This window comes from Monodelphis domestica, chromosome 1 (assembly GCF_027887165.1).
Source record: "Monodelphis domestica isolate mMonDom1 chromosome 1, mMonDom1.pri, whole genome shotgun sequence".
Taxonomy (NCBI): domain Eukaryota; kingdom Metazoa; phylum Chordata; class Mammalia; order Didelphimorphia; family Didelphidae; genus Monodelphis; species Monodelphis domestica.
This window is the reverse complement of record NC_077227.1, coordinates 260,835,340-260,847,498: the sequence shown is the minus strand read 5'-3', so window position 1 is coordinate 260,847,498 and position 12,159 is coordinate 260,835,340. Positions and strand designations below refer to the sequence as shown.

At 35.5% G+C, this 12,159-nt stretch overlaps 1 protein-coding gene across 50 annotated transcripts in view; it reads left to right on the top strand.

Moving 5' to 3' along the window:
- The window catches only part of SIPA1L1 (signal induced proliferation associated 1 like 1), a 368,156-nt gene that overhangs the window by 99,102 nt on the left and 256,895 nt on the right, over positions 1-12,159 (top strand). For 19 of the 50 annotated variants that reach the window (XM_007472891.3, XM_056810748.1, XM_056810742.1 and 16 more), the window contains one exon: positions 7,124-7,201. The exons of the other annotated variants lie outside the window; for them this stretch is intronic. The gene's annotated coding sequence lies outside the window, so the exon portion shown is untranslated. The remainder of the gene's footprint in view (positions 1-7,123; positions 7,202-12,159) is intronic. 50 annotated transcript variants of the gene reach the window in all.

The following is a 12,159-nucleotide window of genomic DNA, read 5'->3' as shown; positions in this document are numbered from 1 at the left end:
TTTTTTAATATTAGTGACCTCATTTTCAGTTTTGTATTGGCAGCCATACACATTGTCAGTTATGCCAGAGAAAAAAATGAAAGGCTAGATATGCATGAAGTCTGGTATCCCTTTTGGGTGCTTCACTAGTCTTGTTTATCCTACCACTGTAAAGACCTCTCTTTGCACTTGTTTCCATATTTTCCTTGTTTGCCTTTAAATTTCAAATTTTGTGTTGCACTTAGGCCCCTAAAGAATAATGCAAATCTTTTGGGTTCTAAGCCCTAATGGCTTAGTGAGAAAACAAAAGTGCTGGAATGTCTACAGTGCTCTAGGCTGCAGATTTGATATTCAGGATCATATCTGAAAAAAGCAGTAAAGTATTAGTAAATATGTTCCCGAATCCACTCTAGAAAGTGCTAGAGCAATCTCTCGAGTGTAGTTGGGGAAATTGGAAAAATGCAACAATACTTAATGAAGTTTGTGGGTAAATGGTGGTATGGCAGAGGAAATATTTGACTTCCACCACTACCTCAGTAGAATTTCTGACCCCTGCCTCAGGGCCAGGAACTGAAGCAGGTATTTTCATGGGGAAATATGGAATATTTTCATGGAATAAAAAGGGAGATTAGATATGGCAAATTATCCCTTTTCTGTTTTTTACATCATAGTTCTTCTGACATCATCCAGTTGGGTCAGGTGTTGCTTCTCTCTTCCACATGGTTACTGTATCAGGAAAAGTGCATGTTATCAGAATTAATGTTTTATTGTAAATAATTATATGTAGAAAAGCATATTATCAGTAATCTCTGGGGGAAAATTACAATTTTGGGTGGTCTTAGGAACCTAACTTTTTATTTCTCATAGGTTCAATGTATCAGCTTTCATGTTTTTTACTTTTGTGGGTTTTTCAACCCTTTGCACCTAAGTTGAGAATTGATTATATATTCAGTAAAACCTCATCATCCTGACATGTGGAAGGTCATTTTGAATTAGAAATCTGGCTTATTTTTAAGGCTTAAACTAGATTTAATACTTCTTTTCTTGGTTCCTTCAGGGAGAAACTTTTGTAAAGTTCAAGCTTTTGTCTGTCATTGCCTCTATCTTTTTAACTCCACCCAACACTAACTTTTCAGAGAATCTTGATTAGCCTCAAATCTCAACTCCCATCCCTAAGAATCTTTGTTTTGTGGCTCAATCCCATCTGAGCCTTTTCAAAAATAGAGGCCCAAATGATGTAATCTTAATTCTGGGTAATTACTATAATGCATAGCCTTTCTTAATTGGGGCTTCTGGCATTATTGAAGTAGACACTTTGTTATAGATTTGTGCTCCACTAATAAACTGCTCTTAGAACTTTTACCTAATTTTACTTTAATTTTAATAAAAGTTCATTAGAAATGGAACTATCACATTCTTAATTGTGAAAGCTAAGTCCCTCTTGATGTTGCCCACTTATTGATTATTATGTTGTTCACTCATGTTGAGCTTTCTGTCCACTACAATCACCACAGCATATTTCAGATATACTTCTACTGTCTGATCATGCCTCTTCCTTACCTTGTATCTGATTTTTTTTTAACCTAAATGTGAAAGTTTGCATTTATCCCTGTTTGATTTTGTCTTATCACATTCAGCCCAGAGCTCTAGTTGGTCAAGATTTTTTTGGATCCCTACTCTGACATCCAGTGTGTTATCATTCCCTTTTAGCTTTGTGTCATTTGTAAATTTTATGAGGATGTTATCTACGCCTTTGTTCGTTATTAATAAAAATATTATTTCTGAGCAGAACCAAGCACAGATCCCTGGGACACTCCAGTGTAGACATATTGCCAGATTGAAATAATTCTTGAGTTTGACTCTTCTGCCAAGATAGTGAGTCTATCGGATTGCAATATTATCAAAGCTAGTTTTGTGGTCTGAGGTCTTTTGGGGGTTGCTGAGACCTTTTCAGAGTGTCTACAAGGTCAATAAACTATTTTCATAATAACACTAAGATGTCATTTGCTTACTAAAATAACTCTCCTTTTTCCATATCTGTATAAGTCTGGATCTCAAGGAAAATAAAATTGCAACAGATTGAATGTGGAATCAGATATGAGAATCTGGCTGTCTTCTATTAAGCCAAATATTAAAGATATTACAAAAATTTGTCAAATAATGCCAATCTTATCACTAATTTCTTATTATATATAGTTATTTTTCATACTTATATTAGCATAGTAAGTTTATTTTAAAAAATGAACTAATAAACATTTAAGAATATAACAGTTTTAATTTCTAATATTGTAAATATTGATAGATAGAACCATAAATATGCTTTAAAATGAGTATGACTGGCATTAGCAGAAGTTCTTTCAAGTCCTCAAGATGTGAAAGGGTCTTGGAAAAAAAAAGTTTTAAAATTACTTGTCTAGGTCCTTCCATTTTTGCCACAAAAATAGTATTTATTAAGTGCTCTCCTAAAATCTAGTTCAATTCTATCTGGAGCCTTCTCTACACTACCACTCTGCCTCTCCCATTATAATATTATTGAAAAGAGTTAATTGGGGACTGGGGTAAGTACCTAAATGTAAGTCATTAGATTATATAGTCAAAAATGAATTTCACACTCAAGGAAGAGAAAATAGCTGTAAGTGAGCACTAACCTTTTGAACTTAACCTAATGAGAATAATTTTATAGAAGCACTACCCTCTTAGTGAATTAGCGAACATTTAATGGAGTCCAAAGCCTTTACCAACGTAATCTCATCTGAGCCTCAGAATAAACCAGTATTTAGGCACTAAAAAAATTAGCACCATGAGAAACTGCGGTTCAGAGAAGCTCATGCCTGTGATCCTGATTATAGTAAATTTCGGAGGTAGAATTCAAGTTCATGTCCTGTTTTCAAATTCAGAACCCTTTCCACCACACTTAGTTCTCCCTCTCAAGTGAATGTTCAGGAAAATCAGGGTTATGGTAATCAAAGTAATCACTAATTTGTTACTAATAGGAAATATAGTACAATATGAAGATGAGGGCTAGTTGTAAAATTATAAGGTATAAGAATGTAGATATATGGGGCTATCAGAAATGGAATAAAACATTTTCATAATAAAATATGAAAATAAAATGTGTAAAGTAAGGCCTCATGAAAGATCTACTCATAGATCTCACTGGTCTTGGGTTCTCTACTTTTATGCTGTTGTATTAGGCCTCAGGTATGGTTTAGCCACTGTATCTTTTGTCTGAATACCCATCCTAAGTGTGCAGAGGACTCACACCAGAAATTTAGCCTGTGATCAGTGATGTCAAACTCCAAGGAAATGGGAGGGCCACTAAACCATACCTAAGGATTCCTGCGGTTGCATAAGGACTTAGAAAACTACATGTTAACATTAAATTTGATCATATTTTTATGTATTTTGTTAAATGTTTCACAATTATATTTTTATCTAGTTTGTGTTGCACTCAGGAGTGCAGTCCTAGTGTTTGACATCTCTGCCTTTGGGAATGCAGTTTTTTATTTATGGCCACACATGAGAAACTGTTTACTGAGGTATGAAGTTTTATGGTCTGTCTTCATGGTAGGGACTGTTGTTTCTTTTGACCTTTCCGTCCAGCCCCTAATAGAGTGCCCTCTATATACTAGGTATACAGAGTAAATGCTTGCGGAAGTGAATTCTGTGAAGCCCCTTGAGGATCTTTTGAAATGTGTAAAAGAATCTTGACCAAACCCCATAAAAGAGAAACCTCAAAGTCGTATTCCCGGAAAGTCATTAGACCATAGAAAGAACATACGCAATAGGGAAGTATGCTTTCTGATGGTTAGTCCTTTGAAGCTTGTAAAAACCACCTTGACTTATGTGCCTCTGTCCTTTTTCATGTTGCTTGGAGTGAAGGAGCTCCTACTCTCTATTTAGAGTCCCCTTTCTGCTCACTGTATACTTCTGTAGCAAGGAAGAGAATTCACTGGTTGTTGAAGATAGCTTAATCTAAGTGACCTAATCCTTAAATTCATATTTGTCTCAAGAAATGAATGCCTCAATCTAGTCATTGTGAAAAAGTTTGGATCTAACAGAGATCTTGCTCACTATCTAGTTTCTTTCCCTGCTTGTTGATTGAATATAAGAAGCCTTGCTTGCTTCAGTTAGCAAATGGAAAATTTGCTCTATAAAGTTTCCCTTAGCCAGTTAAGTGCCTAAAATTCTGAGCAAATTTTACTTTCTGAAGTACTTAGTTTTTATTTCACAAGCTCATAAGCAACTATATCCTATTGTCCTTAGTTTTGCATATAGTGTTTGAGCATTTTTACAGTGCTGTCAAATCAGTAAATAAAGCCTCTAGGTTATCTATATGGTTTCCATAAAGTCTATAGATTATATAGTCTCATTGAGTCATATGTTTAGAACTGGAAAGAAACTTTAAAGGTTATTTCACACCATCCCCTCATTTCACAGATGTGGGAATTGAATCCGAAATAGACTAAATACTTGCTTAGGGTCACACAGGAAGTAATTTAATATTGCTGAGATTTGAACTCGGGTCCTATTAACTCCCTGGGCAGTGCTCTTTCTACTACTTTGAGAAGCTTCTAGTCTAGATTTTAAAATTGTTTTTCAGTTATGTCTAACTCTGCATGACTCCATTTGGAATTTTCTTGGCAAAGATACTAGAGTGGTTTTTAATTTCCTTTCCTGAGTCTTTTTCTAGATGAAGGAACTTAGGCAAACAGGTTTAAGTGGCATGTCCAGGGTCACATAGATAGTGTCTGAGGCAGGATTTTAACTTAGATCTTCCAACTCCAGGATCAGTATTTTTTTCATTCTTCCACCTAACTGCCTGACATATTTTGAAATACAGTAGAATTTAGTTCTTTAAAAACAGCTTATTGTAACTGATCAGACATTTAATAGTTTCATAAACTTTGATTCTTATATGTGGGCTAGATATGGGCCCACTTAATGATTAGTTTGATTCATCTTCCTTCTTATGCATAAATTTTTACTTCTAAGTTGAAATAAAACTCAGATGGTGATGTTCAGTATCCTACCCAGATGGATATTGCTGAAATGTTCATGTTGATACATCCCCCTGCCCCTCCTTTTTGAAGAGAAAGCAGCCAACTCAGTAAAATTCAGCCAAACGACTTGTGTGGGTGCTCCTAATTTTTCTTGAGAGAACAATAAAACACAGAGTAGTTCCTCTTTTAATGACCTCAGAGCTGGTTTGGTTCTCCATTTCAGAAATTCCTTTGTAGTTCAATGGTTATTACATATCCAATCTTAGGATGTCAGACTTTTTGCTAGTGTTCAAGAGCTGGATACCATTGAGGCTTGCTTATCAGACAACTTTGTCCTCAGCTTGAACTTTTGTTATTTTTTTTTCCTCCAGTGATATTTTGATCCATTTGTGGAAGATACTAATGTATTTGAAGCTCAGTTTTTGAACTGCCAGTGGAGGTAGATGATATCTAGTGACCTGGTAAAGGTGGAAAACTGGTCCTCTGTGGCACTTAGCGTTTTACTCTTCCAGTTTTCTTTCTTTGGTTTAGGGCTTTTATTTTTTGGTTATATAGACTATTTACTTTTTAAAAACTTATTAGATATTTAAATTTTTTCTAAAGTTGGTATCTTTTATGTCATCTTCACATAAGAATTTCTATTTTTGGGATATAAGGGTTTTTGGTTTTCTACTGTCTGGTTTTTTAGTTGGCTACCCAGCTCTTTGGTTTTCTCTGTTCTCTTTTGTTGATGAAAGGGATCAGGGGCAGCTTTGTGACCCAATGGATAAAGCACTGGGTTTGGAATTAGGAAAATGTGAATTCAAATCTGGCCTCTAACAATAGTTATGTGACCCTAGGCAAGTCATGTAATCTTTGGTTCAGTTGTACAGTGGGGATAATAATAGCGTCTACTTCCTAGGGTTGTGAAAATAAAATGAGATATTGTAGATATTGTATCCTTGGGGGATACATTCCAAGACCTACCATTGATGACTGAAATCGTGGATATAAGCAAACCCCTGCTACTCCCATGTATAACGTGATTTTCTTGTATATACATACACATAAAAAAGTCTAATTTGTAAATTAAACTCATGGTAAGGTGTTACCAACATGAAATACAGTAACATTAAAGTGCATTGTATGTAATATAATATATGTAATATAATGCTGTACAAAAGTCTCCCTCTTTATCCATGGGAGTTCTAAGGCCCCCATGGATGTTGGAAACTTCAGATATTTCTCACTTTAACTTATAAAACGCTTATCTTCTGTTTTATTGATTCCAAGACATAAGAACAGTAAGGGCTGAGCAATGGAGGTTAAGTGACTTGCCCAGGGTCACACAAGTAGGAAGTATCTGAGGGAAGATTTGAACTCAGAGCCTCTTGTCTCTGTCCTGGCTCTCAATCCACTGAGCCACCTAGCTTCCTTTAACTTTCAATACCTATGCTAACTTTAATGTATATCACAATATTCTCTCTCCCTGCTCCTGTGCTTTGGCTTAATTCTTGGTCCACCTGCCCCCAAATGAAATCCCTTCAATGTACAATGTTTTCCTAGTTCTACTTCTTTCACTCTGCATCAATTCCTGAAGGTCGTTCCAGTTCACATGGATTTCCTCCAGTTCATTATTCCTTTCAGCACAATAATATTCCATCATCACCAGATACCACAATTGTTCAGTCAATCCCCAATTGATGGACACCCCCTCATTTTCCATTTTTTTTTGCCACCACAAAGCGAGGTTATAAATATTTTGGTACAAGTCTTTTCCCCTATTCAGATTACTGATTCTTAGACCTTTTCTCTTAAGTATACTCTCCATATCTGACCTTTGTTTTGCTTGCGACTTCTCTCTTCACACTGCCTTCCCCCTTAAACCCTAACCCTATTCCTGTCTCTTCAAAATTTTACTGTTGAATTGTATGTATTTTTACCCTAAAGTCATGGTATGTGTGTTCAATTCTCCTTTCACCATTTCCCATAAGAATGAGATTCATGACAGGCCCTCTCCCCTCACCTTTGCCTCCATGTTTGTTTATTTTGTTCTGTGGTCCACTTCTTTTCCTCCTCCCCAATTATAATAAATACTGTTCTTTCTCCTTTTTCATTTCTTCTGCTTATTCATTTTCTCTTTCATTTTTTCCTTGTAACAGAAAAAGTGGAATATAACCATGAGGTTTACGGTTGTTTTTATTCTCTCTGTGACTTTGCAAGAAAGGGAGTTTTTGAAGGTATGCTTTTTTCTTTCCCCACTATTATAAATAAGTACTTTAATATATTTGCCTTTTAGGTTTCTCTTGTCTCCTATGTTTGTATTTTGAAGATTCTATCCACTTCTGATATATTCATCATGAGTGCTTTTATCTATCTCCTGGGTTTATTTAATTTTGCAGAATATTCTTGGTTATAAGCCTTTTCCCTATCATATTCCAAGATCCAATCCCCTTTTTAAAAAAATAGTTATTACATAGTTTTGTGTGATCTTGAATGTGGTTTAATGCCATTTGAATTTCTTCATTCTGGCTGCTAAGAGAAAGAAATGAGAAGTGTTCTTTGAAGGGATTCTGTGCCATTTTTGGCAGTACAATGAAGCTGCATAAAATTAAAATCATTTAATTATAAAGGAGATCAATTACATTGAAATAAAAACGTATTTTTTCCCAACCACATTTATAGGCCCTCTGAAATCAATTAGATCTCAGTTTTAGAACCCTTTTAAAAAAACCATTCTCATCATTACCATCATCATTTTTTGTATAGCACTTTAAAGTTTGCTAAGTGCTTTAACTATGGCATTCCATCCTCACAACAACCCAGAGATTTCTAGGGTCACAAAACTAGTGTCTATTTCCAGATTTGAATTCAGATCTAGCTCTGTTCACTGTACCACCTAATTATCTTACTGAGATGTTTTACATTTACCTTTTGGCTTTATTCTTAATCTGCCCTTGGAAATCAAAGTTCATGCACTGTTTCCCCATTTCAGTAGCATTGTCTTTTGTCAGCTTTCTATTTAACTATTTCCTTTTATCTTTGGGGACACTTAACCTCTTTTTATATTTTTATTCTACCAGGACTGCTGGTGGGGGGGTTAGGGGGATCCCATTAAACCTTAACAAAAACAAAATGAGAATGATTTAAAAAATAAATAATGAAGCTTTATGGGTAATTTCTCCTCCAGGAAATCACCTCTTTCCAGACATAGACTCGTTCCTGGTGACCTGTGGTGTTAGGAACTGTATGATATTATCTGCAAAATAGAGAAAAGGAATTAGAACATTTTACAAGTGTGACAGCTCCTAGGGAAGGTAGACCTTTAAAACCTAGGGTTGATAGAATCTCATTATACCTGGCAATTTCTCTTTCACTAGGGCTCTGTCTATATTATGTTCTTCCTCTATTCCCCAAGCCAGAGACCTGTTTTAGTTTGTTACTTTTTTTGTTTGCCAAGGCTAGGTGTTTAAAAATCTTTTTTCTCCTTAAACTGTACTGATCTTTTTGAGATAGTTGGCATATCTTTGATTCCTGTCCAACTTAGAAAAATATTTGAGTGCTTAATAAATGTAAACTAATAAACCTGGAAGCATATTCTCACAAATACATCTTAGAACTTTGGTGCTTCCCTTATTTTTGTTAATGTATGTTATTTTTACATGTGGTAAAAACCTTAAGTGGTAGACATGATAATGCAAACTATGGACTTAATGGAAAACCAAGAAAAAATTCCAAAGGAAATGACAGTTCTAAATTGAGGGGAAGAATTACTCGATTTAAGTTAAATCCCAAGGAAGGACATTAAAACAGCTAATACAACCACAGGTGAATTCAATCCATGAGTCCCAAAAGGAATTCTATCTGACACTCCATCTGGGTTATGAAAAGGAGAGACTTTTTGTCAGTATTATCTGGGGGAATGCATCTGTATTGGTGAGCAGGCATTATATTCCTTGCTCTTTTTTAGGCCATACTATATTAGGAAGAATGCCTTTTTTTATGGATTAAGTGTAGGTAATTGTTACTAAAAGGACTTTCTAATTCTGTTGGTGTTTTTATTATCCAAGACATTTTTTATAATTTTCTAATATTGTATTGTCATCCTGTAAAGTAATGAAACTCTTAAGAGCACCATGAGAGAGACTCCTAAATAGCCTTCTGCTCACTCCATTTGCTGGTTTTAGATGAAATGTTTGACAAAACAGATAATTTACATGTTTCTATAAAATTAATTGATTTTGGTTGTTACAGTTTGTAGTACAACTATAAATAAAGATTGGCATTCTAGGAGATACATACTAATTTTGAAAGATGTTCAGTAAGGATTGATAGAGGCAAATAGAATGGTTAAAAATGTAAGTTTCAGCTTTAGCATTTTTGAAATACCTTTTATGGCATTTTCATCAGTACTTCCTTTTTGTCAAGTCAAGTGAACAACCATTACTTTGCTAAGCTTTGGGGATACAAGGAAGGCAAAAGACCAAAACAAAAGTCCCGGCTCTCAAAGAATTCACAGCAAGACCTACTTTATAGTTTTCTATTGATTTTATCAGGTTTTGATGAAAAACCATTTTTGTTATCCCTATGTAGTTCTCTTAGGGTAGTGAGGTTGTGTAGAATATTTGGATTTTGTCCATCTTCTTTTCCCCATGTGCATGTCTGTAATAACTATTTTATAATTTTAAAATGCAATTAAGGTATCATTCTGTATTAGTCATTTATGTGCCATACCTTCTTACTATCCATCAGTCAATCAATAAGCTAGGCTGCTGGAAGCAAAGGTGAGAAAAGGGGAAGTGTATGAGTGAGCTATTTTTTAAATTAGAAATTAAGTCTCATGAAGTCAGGGAATAATTGAATCTTATCTTTGCATTTCATTTAGCACCTATCTCACTGCTCCTGTTATTAGATAAATGGTTCCCAAGTTGATTCTTTGAGAAATCTTTCTGTTTGGTTTTTCTTTTTATAAAACTTTTTTTTTTAAACCCTTACCTTCCATCTTGGAATCAATATTGTGTATTGGCTTCAAGGCAGAAGAGTGGTAAGGGCTAGGCAATGGGGGTCAAGTGACTTGCCCAGGGTCACACAGCTGGGAAGTGTCTAAGGCCAGATTTGAACCTAGGACCTCCCATCTCTAGGTCTGACTCTCAATCCACTAAACTACCCAGTTGCCCCCTTTTATAAAACTTTTTGACTGATTTTTAAATCTCTTTCATTTTTGAATGCATCCCTCTTCCCTTTTGCTACCAATTATTCTTTTTAATAAAGAATAAAAAAAGAAGGGGTGAAAAGCAGCAAAACTGTTTATCTCCTCTCCTGAGTTATATTCTTTGCTCCCCAACCTTTGCACAGAAAGTTTGGAGGCTGTTTCTCATCACTTCTTTTGGTCAAGTGTGGTTATTAGCATTATGCAGCATTCAGCTTATAGCTTGTTGTTATCCTTTGTTCATATAGAGTTTATTATTAGGGTTCTGCTAAATTTCAAAAAATAGTCTCATTGGTGAGAATATGAATGTTAGCAATTTGTGTTTCAAAAATAGAACAGATTGACATTGCATGCTGTTCTTTTATGGTCATCCATGTAGGCCATGTGGCATTTCTGTGGAACAGAGAATGATACTTGTATAGGAATCAGTTGCTGGCTTTTGTGATCCTGATTACTATTTAATCCCTTAAAGCAAGGACTTAAAAATCATTTATAAAAGGCCTTCTTAGCCCTTTTTATTCTCTATGCAATTTTCTTTTAGCCATGACTCAACATGGAAAGTGTTCAAATTTTCAAAAGAGATGACCTGCTGAAGTGCAGGTTAGCTGGGTATAAATCAGGGCCAATGAGAGAAGGGATCTAGTAGAATTCTGAGTCTATGGTCAGCTGCTCCTTTTGTAATTTAAAGTAGAAAAGATTATAATTTTTAAAAGATCATTTTGTGTTACGGCCATGATAATAACAATAGCTGGCATTTATATAGTGCTATGAGGTTTGCAAGGCATATTGCAAATATGATTTCAGGTGATCATGATGACAGCCCTAAAAGGTAGGTGCTATTCTTATCCCCATTTTATAGTGAGGAGACTTTTCTCTGGGCCACACACGGTAATAAATGTATGAATCAGGGTTTGATCCCCATATATTGGACATTGTGTACCAAGCTGAGTTTTGGCAATAGAAGAGTATATTCAGAGTTATAGAAGACTGAATAAGATCCAGAGCTTCTAAGTCCACCTGGATTTTGACTGTCCAGAGGGAGAAAGAAGGGTGAGGGAACCTGTATTACAGCTGTTACCCACCGATAGCTTCCTTATTTTCTGCTCATTTCCCCAACCTTTTTATAAGTAGGCTCTGTTCTCCGGGAAGTTAGGGCACTCTCTTAAACTTCAGTCCTTCCTTGATGCTACCCTTAGCTTTATTTCTGGGTTTTTGCCAGTTTCATTTCTTCCAAGATGATGGCCTGAGTGCTGGGAGCTCTAGCTGGGTTGCTGTCTCTCTCTCTACCCCCTCTCCTTTTATACACATACATGTATAAACACATATGTATATTACACATATATAGGAGAACATGCAAGGTATAACCACAGTGCGAAATAGGTCAGAATCTTAAATTAATCATCATGGATAATAAATAGATTGAATTCATGTGTGATTGGGATTCTGAAGGGTTATGTTGGCTCCTTGGAAGAAGCAAGTAATGCGGTTGAGGTTATCTGGTTGCTGAAACAGCATTTATTTTTTATTTTATTTTATTTATTTATTTTTTTGAAACTCTTACCTTCTGTCTTGGAGCCAATACTGTGTATTGGCTCCAAGGCAGAAGAGTGGTAAGGGCTAGGCAATGGGGGTCAAGTGACTTGCCCAGGGTCACACAGCTGGGAAGTGTCTGAGGCCAGATTTGAACCTAGGATCTCCAGTCTCTAGGCCTGGCTCTCAATCCAGTGAGCTAACCAGCTGCCCCCTGAAATAGCATTTAGATCTACATTTCTCTATGGTTCTTGAGAATTCATAGATAAATCATTTTTTCCGACAATTTAAAAAGTCATGTTATATAATTTTTGAAATATTTATGTAGATGTTACAAATGAGAATATTGCAGAAGTACTTGAAATGATTGTCATTTTCTAATTTGAGGTTGGTTGGCTTAGGGGGAAAACCTTTCAACATTTGCTTGCTTACATAAAGTCCTAGAGAAAAAGAACAGTA